Source organism: Dromaius novaehollandiae, unplaced genomic scaffold, assembly GCF_036370855.1.
Source record: "Dromaius novaehollandiae isolate bDroNov1 unplaced genomic scaffold, bDroNov1.hap1 HAP1_SCAFFOLD_27, whole genome shotgun sequence".
Lineage (NCBI taxonomy): Eukaryota > Metazoa > Chordata > Aves > Casuariiformes > Dromaiidae > Dromaius > Dromaius novaehollandiae.
In genome coordinates this window covers 5,268,539-5,279,750 of record NW_026991415.1, presented here as the reverse complement: position 1 = coordinate 5,279,750, position 11,212 = coordinate 5,268,539, and positions in this window count along the sequence as shown.

Sequence of the window (11,212 nt, the reverse complement as noted above, 5' to 3'; positions counted from 1 at the left end):
GCAGCCAGGACTCCTGAGGCCTGGGGCTGGGGCTGCCCTGAGCCCCAAGGCTCCTGTGGGGCTGGCTCCATCCCCTTGTGGAGGGTAGGGGGCAATCCATGGCCAGGCTTCCCTGGGAGTGGGTCCCCCCTTGGGACCTGGCTCTGGCAGGAAAGGGGTTCTGTGTCCTGGAGGCTGGGGTCTCCTGAAGCTCCCGGGGGGCTCTCAAGAGCCTGCTGGAAATGCCCATGTAGGAAATGAAACCTGCACCTTGTAATAACTACAAACCATCTACTTGTTCGGGAGAACCTCTCTTCCTCCTCGCTGGATCCTTTTATGCTTGCAGCTTGGCAGAGCATGTTTGAGCTCAGAGATGTTGTCCTCACATGGACACAGCCCCTGTCCTCCTGCAAATAGGGTCAGACCTCTGCACCCAAAAGACAGCCTGTTTGGGGGAGCAGCTTGGGAACAGGTGGAGGTGCCATCGCCACCCCACAAGGCCCTGCTGACCCCAGGCCTGTTTCTCTGAGCCGTGGGGGGCAGTGCTGGGGGGAGCCCAGCAGGGCCATCTCCCCCGCCCCCTCCCAGCCCCACACCTCCACTGCCCAGCACCGGCAGGCCCAGAGCTGCTCTGGCCCTGGCTGCCCCGTGGCCCCAGGGCTCCTCAGCCCTGTGGAGCGACGCGCCGGGGCCCAGTCCAGCCCCGCAGAGAGGTCTCCCTGCCTGGCCACGGCCCAGCTCTGCCTGGTGCAGCGCGAGGGCTGCCGAGCCCCGGGGCTGCTCCCCCGCCAGCACGGCCCCCGTGCACAGGGCAGTCAGGAGCCCCGCGGGGCCCCTGCAGCAGTGCCCAGCCCCTGCGGGGCAGCGGCTGGGCCCAGGGGCCCCGCCCTGCCCTGACACACAGTGCCGGGCTGCCCCCAGGCCCTGCCGTGCCCCACGCCGCCGCCCACAACATGGCGCCCCACTGCGGTGGGGGGGGCACAGCAGGCCGCCAGGGCAGGAGGCTGCAACGTTCCCCCAGCAACACCCCAGTGTTGCCTCCTATTGGCTAGTTTGAGGAGCAGGGCGGGAATGGGTTGGACGGGTGGCTCTGTCAGCCAATGGGAGTGCAGCATGTGGAGGAAAACGGACAGGGAAGCAGGGCGGGAGCAAAGCGGTGAGCGTGGGACAAAGCGCCCTGGCCCCGGGGGAGCTGCCCTGCGAGCCAGACGTGCCGGCTGCCCCCGAGCAGCTGGGCCAGGGCGGCTGGGGGGGGTTGGGGGCAGGAAGCTTTGCCCCTGCCCTGGGTCACAGACCCCTTCTCCAGCCTTTCCTGGAGCTGCTGCTTTGGGGGCAGTAACTGGTCCATAGTGGGTATTTCGCTGCCCGATGAGCGTTGTGAGGCCCCGGGATGAGTCCGGGCGGCCGCTCAGGAGCTGGCTGAGCCTTGGGGGAGGCAGGGGCAGCTGCAGGCAGCAATAGCTGCGTGGCCGGGCTGTGGGCAGGGAGGTCACGGCTGTGTGCGAGAGCTGGGCCAGGAGATCCCCAGTGTCAAATCAGCTCTTGGTCAGGAGCTGCCAGGCCAGCAGCAGGCCCGTGGCTCGGCTGTTGATGATGAGGTCACTTCTGCTGGAGTAGCTGATAGGCCAGCAGCAGGAGCAAGGCTTGGATGTTGATGGTGAGGTCACTTGTGACTGATGAACTGATTGGATAGCAGTAGCCATGTGGGTGGAAAGACGATTTTGAGGTCACTTCCAGCTGATCAGTTGATAGCACAGCAGCAGGTCCATGGCTGGGACATGTGCTTTGGCGCTCACTTCTGCCTGAGCAGCTGACAAGCCAGGATTTGGCTCACAGCTGGGGAAGTTATCGGGAGGTAGCTGCTGTCTCAGAGGCTTGTAGGCCAGTGACAGGCACATGGCTGTGAAGGTGACTGTGAGGTCATCTCCTTCTGAGTCCCTGATAGGCCAGCAGCAGGCCCCTGCCCGGGAAGGTCCTTGTGAGGTCACTGCAGACAGAGCAGCTGGCAGGCAGCAGCTGGCCCCTGGCTGGGAACTGACTCGGAGGTCCCTCCTGTCCCAGCAGCCTCCAGGGCTGCAGCAGGTGCCTGGCTGTAAAGGTGCCTGTGAGGTGCCTTCTGGGTGAGAAGCCGATAGGCCAGCAGCAGGCTGTGAAGTGGGGAATGTGCTGGTGAGGTCAGCTGTGTGTCTGTCTGTGATAGGCCAGCAGCAGGCTGTGAAGTGGGGAATGTGCTGGTGAGGTCAGCTGTGTCTCGGTATGTGATAGGCCAGTAGCAGGCCCACTGCTGGGAACTGACTTTGAGGTTATTTCCTCCAGAGCAGCAGGGAGGCCAGCAGCAGGCCCGCAGCAGGGACAGTGTTTGTGAGCTCATGTCTGTCTCAGTGCCTGGTAGACTGTGTGGAGGTGCATTGCTGGGATGGTCTCTATGAGGTCACTTGTCTCTGCAAGGCTAGCACTTGGCTAATGGCTTGGGCATTTGCTTGTGAGGTCACTTCTGCCAGAGTCCCTGATAGGCCAGCAGCAGGTAGATGGGTGTGGAAGCAGATCATGAGGTCTCCTGGGTCAGAGTACCTGGTAGGGCAGCAGCATGTTCATCGCTGGGGATGTTATTTCAAGGAAACTTCTGCCACTGAAGCCCTTAGACCATCAGCAGACCCCCTCCTCAGGGTGTGGACTTGTGAGGTTACTTACATCTGAGCAGCTGCTAGGTCAGGAGAAGGCACATTGCTTGGATATTGATGATGAGGTCACTTCTGGGTTTGGTGAGTGTGCCGGGAGGAGGGATTGACAGCTGCAGAGCTCTACAGCAGTAGAGAAATGCAACTAATAAATCAAGCAGATGTAGGCAATAACATTCCACACCATCTGACACGAATTTTATTCCACTCTCCATCGTCATGAATTAATAATGTTGCATTTAAAATGAATTAATAATGCTGCATTTAAAATGTGGATGATGTTCTCTGGTAAACATAGGCATGAGGGTTGACTTTGTAGTTCTTGCTAATAATGTGGGCTTACAACCTGCTACTGGTGGATGAGGGAGTGCTGCTAGAATTTTTATGCTGCTAATGAATGAAGTGCTGGTGTGAGCAGTGATGTTAGTAATCACTGCTCTCCAAGGTCTGTGTGCTGTAGTAATTCTGCACCACAAAAACACCAGGCTGCTTCTGAGATTCTCCTCCAAGACCCGAATGATATTTCTGACCTCTGCTTCCTGGAGGTGGGAAGTGAGCAGTGCAGGGCTGTGCCTGGCTGCTGAGAGGAAGGGCCTGTTGCAAGGCCTTGGAGGACTGGAAGGGAATGGAAGGGCTGGAGAGTTGGTGTGTGTGTGTTTTGGGACCCTGGGGGTGCCCTGGCTGCTGCCATGTCTGGTCATGTGCCCTGTGTGTCCCTGCTGCAGAGGCACGTGTTGGCTGGCCACCCTCTGTGATGCGAGAGTTGCGGGTGTGGCGTGTCATAGTGGTGGGGCGCCCTGTGGTGGGGATGGGTGGTGGCCCCAGTGTCTTGGCACTTGTCCCGGGAGGATGTGCCTGGAGAGAGCAGTTCTGTGCGTGGGGAGTGCTGCCAGGCTGGGGAGCTGGGGAGCCCTGGGAGGTGAGGAGGTGACTTGGCTCGCAGGGCCCAGGCTGCCCTGGTGGCGAGAGCCAGGGATGCTGGCAGCCTGCTGCCTTCTGTGCGCTGAGGTTCAGGCCTGGGGTTTCCTCAGCTCTTGCCAGGATCTGCAGCCAGGTATGCCACATAGACTGTGAAATACATGGAAATATGGAGCTTAGAGTATTTGGAGTAGAAGAGGTCATCTTTCAGAAAGTGTTCCTTGTTGGAGATTCTTGAAGTTAACACTGCTGGGATCTGTCCAACCACAAGTATTTTTAGGTTAGGTGCATAGCAGTTGCCTCCCTCTCCTATTAGCAAAGGCTAAGGGCAGATACTACCCACACACAATTGGTGCAGACACTCTTTTCGTCTCATGTGGCGGGACCCTAGAAACTCTTTGCTAAACATGCAGTAATATCGCCCAATGAGCCCTTACTTAACCATCCAATTAACCCCCCTCCAGTCCAGTGAATTATAGAGAGAATCTTGAGCTCTTCCTGCTGAAGGCCTCGCTGCTTCGGGGCTCTGTGCTGCAACCTGCACCCTGCACACTGCCCTGGGCTCTGACATGGGACATCCAGGGGCTGACATGCAGCAGGAGGACGCAGAGAGCAGTTTAGATCACGTGGGACTTTTTTCACCCACACAGTTAACAAGGAAAAGGTCTTGCCACAGCGGAGTGCTCAGAGGTGCCATTTCAAGTGTCAATACCACAGTCATTAGCTTTTAAAGTGGGAAAAATAAGGAAAACTCCCAAAGACAAAGTATTTCTTCAGAAAACAACTGATCTTTAAAAATACTTCTCCCAGATGTGCAGTGATTACAGTGAGTTGTGATGCTCAAGCACTTGCCTGCAGGTCAGCAGGAAATACTTCAGGGGTCATAGCTGAGAATCGGCTTGCAAAGCTGAAGTTGTTTTGTGCGGATAACTTGCAAGGCCCCTCAGAATTACGTTCCTCACCTTTCCACATGCTCCTCTCTGCTCTAAGGCAGTCATTTCTGACCTGACAGTTCAGGTGTCCAACTCAGCTGAGCACCTTTTGCAATGTGTCAGTGAGCTGGTTGAGGCCTGCAGGTTCTGAAGCTGCTGCCTGATCAGCTCAGGCACAGCCTGGGTCTTAGCTCACTCATGGACTCTTCTTTGCAAGTGAGATGAAATCCTGTGAGATGACATCCCAAGTGTGGATCTGAGGCTAATTTGGACAAAGGAGCCCTCTTGGCAGTGAGGTGTGGATAACAGTAAGTGAGGGTCAGTTCCTTCTAGAGTGGTGCAGGGCTTTTCCAGCAGGTCTGTCACAGTTCATCTCACCCACCCATCATCAAACTGTATTCAGGAAATTAGAGGTAGCTGCTTGGCACAACTTCTATAAAACTTGCTTAGCATGAGGAGCTACATTTGCTGAAGCCTTACGCTGCACTCAGAGAACATGAGGAACTTTCACCTAGTTCAGTACGAAAGGGCCCCAGAGCTGGTTCCAGGTGGAAAGACAAGGTAGTTACAAGCAGTCTGTGTTCCTGTGTCTCACACTCTGAAAGGGAGGATGTCAAGGCTTTGAAATAAGGCCTGTGCAGGGCATCAGGACCTTGAGAAACAAAGCCTCCTCTCACTGCTGGGGCACTGTTAATCGTTGTCGTCTGGAATTACCTCCTCCTTGTCAGGACCTTGAGAGACAACGGCAGGACCCAACCAGGAATGAAGGCACAACCGTCAGCAGAAAGCACAACAGTAAAGATAAGGAAAAAAACAGCCTGCCTAGGGACAACAATGAGACCCAATAAGGAGCAGGAGACCCCAGACCTGAATACTGCTATTGGTCCAAACTACCACGTAAGGGGTGGGAAACTTAAATTGAAAAGTTATAATTGCCCAAGGATTTCTTTGTTCAGGGTCCCTCTTCAAAGGCACCCAGCTGGAGCTGTAATTATGGCACGTGCATCATTAAAATTTAGTTATTTAATTTGCTTTCATTTGGCTCCAGACTTTTTCAGCAGAAACCTAGTGTCGGGCCCTGTTATGGTGGCCGGCGAGCCGAACATTCTATAACAATTGACAGTACAGGGAATGAAAAGGGAGTGTCGCTGGATTCAGTGTGACATCTATAAGACATCGCTCTAACACAGGTATGTTGAGATTTGTGCACATTTGGCCATCCAAAAAAATAGTGTTTCCTTGAAGCTGGTCCCCCTCATTTCCTCTGTCGGTTGATACCTCAGTGTGTGACGTGCTCTGTGCAAAGAGTGAGAGGTGGCACGGACAGCCGTGGGCAGGGGGTGGTGTTGGGGCACTGGGATCTGTGCGAGACACAAAAATACCTTGTTTAATGGTGTAGGCCTGATTATAACAGAAGTGTTCAGAAAAGGACATTGAAAATGAAACAGGAAGGAAATTAAGAAAAAGACTTAAAGCAAATAAATGTTCTGTTATACTTTTCATCTTTAATTTCTTGTGTGTCCTTATTATCTTTCTTGATTTCTTTTCTTTTTTTTTCCCCCACAATATAATGGTCCTTTAGGGGGATGTTGTGTTTTTTCTTATTCTTTCTTTCTTTTTTTTTTTAAAGGAAAGAGATTTTCAGAGCTGGGGTGGGATGCAGTCACAGGGTCATGGACATGTGGTGCCGTTGCAGGTGCCCTGGTCCCCTCTGCCCAGCCTCCCTCTGTAGCTCCCAGGGGCTCCAGGCTCCCACAGGTCCCCCGCAACAGCTGCCAGGCCCAGGCAGGTACCTTGTGGTTGGACACCTGGGCTCTGCTTGGAAAGGTGAAGAGCTGTTTTTCAACAATTCAAAGATATGAGCCCACTTTCATCAGCTCAAATGATTAATTTTAATGTCAATGTTTTGCTATGATGAAAGAGTGGAAATCTTCAGGAAGGGTCTTAACCTGGGGAGAAGAAATATTGATTTGCCCTTGACCTTGTGTTTCCACTGCTCTGTCTATTAGGCTGTGGATGTAATCTCAGTGATCTCTCACGTATTTCCATGTGCCCTGATTAAATTTGCCATTTCTAAAGCCCTCGTTGCATCAGACTCTCTGGACGTATGCACTTTCCCTAGTTTTCCAGTTTTCCTCCTCCCCTTGCTCTTTATCCACTCAGATACCTCTCAACTCTCCAGTTGCTGCTCTGAGCTTCTGGGAGTCTGAAGCTTGCCTCATCTTTCAGCAGTCTCGTTGTTTCTTCAACCACCTCCTTTGTTCTGTTTCTTGTCTGTCTTTTCCTATCTATCTGTCGAAAACATTTCAAGGAAGTTTATGTCTTGTGGGCAGTGGAGCTCACTGGAGGCAGCTTGGACTTGGAGTAGAGTTGAGGAGTGCCTTTTATCTTTCATTAACTGTTTCAAACTTTATTTTGGTTTCATCGCAATTAAGACAAATCCTGCCTGTTTGTAGCTAATTCTCTAAGGAAGGCAGGTGGGAATTGGTGCACATGAGCTGTAACCTTCAGCTACAGACTTGAGAGGAAAAAGCTTAGATTTTAACAAGAGTGATCTAAGTCCCCAGTGGCTGATGAGGGAATTGGCAGGGCTGGGGAGGTGGAGGGAAGGTTGTCCATACATGTTTCCTATCAAAAATACTGCTTGTCCTACCTGCCCAGACTTCACTAGGAGACCCAGAGGCTCGGTCTGAACTGGAGAATGTGGGTATCACTTATTCTGAAAACGGAAGAATAAAGAAAGCTGCAGAAGCAGACATCTTTCTTCTTCAGGTGCTCATTGAAATCTGCCTAATTTCAATACTCTCCTGAAAGCTTCCCAATTAGCCACACGAGACTTGAAGAACTGAAGCAAATTATGGAAGGAGGCATTCCTCCTTAGGGTTTTTTGCATTTTAATAACCCCTTGGGTGTATTTGGTGCGGAGCCCAGGAAATGCAGATGCTGAGAAGAGACTGAAGAAACCTCTCAAGAAGTTAAAGTCAGAAGCAAATCCCAAGTTCCTTGGAGTGTTAACAGGTCCCACTGAGGGCAATTACCAACAAAGCCTCCCCAGGGGCTGATTAGAGCAGAAAGTTGGAGGCCCTGATTGCAGGTAGGCAAAGGCAATGTGCAGGTGGCTGTGATGCCAAGTCAACCTGGATGTGTGTTATCAAGCAGAGCAGCCAGGCACTGACAGCCAGCCCCTGGGCAGGGTGATCCTTTCCATCATGCATTGCTCAGGGCTCTTCCTGGGGCCAGTGTGCAGGTGGGGGTGCATGATGCTGAGTGCAGGACCATGACACAGCTCCTCCTGGGCTCCCAAGGGACAAGGAGGCAGCAAGGCCACAGTGCTTTAAGGAATGGCGTCTTTTGGTGGGTCTCAGTGGCAGAGACACCAGCCATAGTCAAAAGGACAAAGACCTAGCTGTGTTGGCACTCAGCCATTTCCACCTCAGGCTGTGCTGTGCCTTCCCAGACCTGTGCCTATTTCCTTGCAGACTGTATACACCCAACCTGCTTCCCCACCTTGCTTTCACTCCGGGATCTCCCAACCTCTCCTGATGTCTTCCTGTCCTCACTTGCTTTTTTCCTGAAACACAAAGCCAGGGACTGCTCACAGACTCCCTCCGCGTGACCTATAGTAACTCAGCACTGCCCTAGGAGTGACATTCTCTTTACCTGAAGTCCAGTCTGAATCTCTGAAGCTGCAGCTTGTGGCTCTTTCCCCTCTCATGCTGTTTCCCACTACCAAGAAAAGCTCCAGCATCTCTGAAACCACCCTTCAAGCAGTCACAGGCAATTACTCTACTGCCCTTCGCCTCCACTCCAGCAGGCTAAAGAAGCCCAGGTCCCTCAACCTCTCCTCATGGATGCGATTATTCCCACCTATGCACAGGATTTGATATTTCTCTTGTAAATCTTCGTAAGGTATCTGTTGTCTGAATCACCTGAGTTTGTCAAGATCCTTCTGGACTGTAGCGTGTCAGAACAAAAAAAAAAAAAAAGACAAGCAAACAAACAAAAAAGAAACTGAGACAGCACCAATGAGTTAAGGGTAAGCAGGGGTGGGCTGACTGTGGGGGAAAGGATCAGGATGGTAAAGGAGACAAACTTAAAAGGGGAGAAAGAAAAAACCCCAAGGAAATTAAAAACAAAGTAAAGGATTGATCAGGGCTGTCTTGGGGATTGAGGTGGAGGGGACCTCAGGAGGTCTCTAGCCCAATCTCCTTGCTCACAGCAGGGTCAGCTCTGGGGTCAGACCAGGTGGCTCCAAGCTTCATCCAGTCTGGTCTTGGAAACCTCCAAGGCAGGAGGCTGCACAGCCTCTCTGGGCAACCACTTCCAATGCATGACCATCCGCATAGTGGAAAAGCTTTTCCTTATGTCCTGCATGAATGTCTCTTCTTTCAACTTATGCCCATTGTCTCTTGTCCCCCCCGATGCACTCTGGTGGAGAGCCAGGTTCCACCTTGATGACCTCCTCATAGCCATTGGAAGGCTGCTGTGAGATCCCTCCAAAGCCATCTCTTCTGCAAGTTGAACAAGCCCCATTTCCTCACAGAGCAAGTGCTCCAGCTCGCTGACTACTGTGACAGCCCTTGGCCAAACTGGCTCTCAGTTATCAGCCTCTTTCTTTTTGTGGGAACCCAACACTGGATGCAGTATTCTCTACATGGTCTAATGAATACTGACTAGAAAGTGGTCATCATTTCCCTCGACCTCCTGGCTGTGCTCCTGCTCAGACAGCCCACGATGCTTCTGGCCTTCTTTGCTGCCAGGGAAAGCTGCTGGCTCACGTTTTGCCTCTGTCCCCCAGGACCCTCAGGTCCTTTTCCACAGAGCAGCTCCCCAGGCACTCAGGCTCCAGCCTGTAACACTGTGGGGTGTTGGTTTCTCCCAGGTGCAAGACCTGGCATTTGTCCTTGTTGAATTTCCTGAGGTTCCTGACAGCCCATTCCTCCTGCCTGTCTGAGTATGTCCTGAGCATTGCCTCTTCCATGTCACTAATAAAGCTGTTGCACCGGACAAGTTCCTGGAGACCCTGTGGTGCTCCACTTCTCCATGGCCTCCAAGAAGAGTACTGTGCACTCACCACTACCCGCAGAGCCTGACCACCCAACAAGTTCTTTTGCCATCTGGTTGTCCACCCATCTAGACGGTAAAGTTCTAAGTTGTATCCCACAAGAATATTGTGGGAGACTGTCAAACAGTTTGCTAAAATGAAGTTGAAAGACACTTTCTGCTCTCCAACCACCAAAAGAGCTATTTAATCGTAGAAGGCACTCAGGCTCTGGGGAGGCCTTGTCAGGTGCTAATCCACATATGGAAAAGGAATTCCTGCCTGCAAGAATTGCAGTAGCTATTGCCAGAGATGACAGGATCAAGGACCATTCAGGTCAGAAGGGACCTTGGGAGGACTCTGGTCCAACCTCCTGCTCACATGGGGATCAACACTGAATTCACACCAAGTTCCTCACCACTTTGTCCAACTGTGTCCTGAAAGCTCCAAAAACAGAGTCCATAGCCTCTCTGGAACCCATTTCAAATGCTTCAGGATCCTCATTGCTTTTTCTCCCTTACATACAATTTTAACTGCACTCGTGTCAGCTTTTAACTGCTTCCTCTCATTCTCCTGCCGTGAATTCCTGTAAAAAACCTTGTTCTTTATTGGTGGCAACTTTGAGTTGAGAAGCTGCTATGAGTCCTCCCCAAAACCTTCCCTTTTCTGCACTGAACAAACCCATTTCCTCAGCCTCTCCTCACAGGGCAAGTGCCCCAGGCCCCAACCACCTTGGGGGCCTGCCACTGGACTCACTCCATGTGATCAACAGCATTCTTCTACAGGGAGCCCCAGCTGGATGCAGTATCTAGATGTGCTCTGACGAGTGTTGAGTAGAGGAGGATAATCACTTCCCTTGATCTCCTGGCTGTGCTCCTGTTCATGCAGCCCAGGACACTGCGACCTCCTTTGTTGCCAGGGCAGGCTGCTGGCTGATGTTCAGCTCTCTGCCCCCAAGACTCCCTAGCTTGTGTCACTGCAGGGAACACCCTGCAGTGTGACCTGCATTTGTCCTTGCTGAATGTCACAAAGTTCCCGATGGCCCGTTCCTCCTTTCTGCCTCCTGAGGTCCCTCTGAATGGCAGCCCTCAAACATACAATTCTTCCTCCTGATTAGGTGTCATCTACACTCGTGATGAGAGTTGCATGCTCCAGGTCACTGATGAACCTGTTAGACAGCACAGGTCATAGTATGGAACCCTGCATACTCCACCTTTACCTGACTTCCTGGTCAAGCATGAACCATTGAAAATACCCTGGTTGCTCGATCATCCAGCTAGCTTTTTACTCATCCGGTTGTCTACCCATCTTATCGTAATGTCTTATTGTATTCAAGAATATTTGTGGAGACAGTGTCCAACACCTTGCTAAAATCATGATAAATGGCATCCAGTACTTTCTGCTCCTCCACAATCACAGGTCTTTGGTCACAGAAGGCAATCAGGTTGCACAGGAATGATTTGTCTTCAGTTAATCCATGTTGACTCTTCCCAGGCACATTCTTCATGTGCCCAGAAATGTGATCTGAGAGGACTGGCTGCATGACACAGTCCCCACCAAAGTGAGGCTGAAGGGCCTGCAGCTCCCTGGGTGGTCCTTGTGGCCATTTTTGAAGATGGGCACAACATATTCCTTTTTCTGCTCATTGGGACCTCCTCTGATCT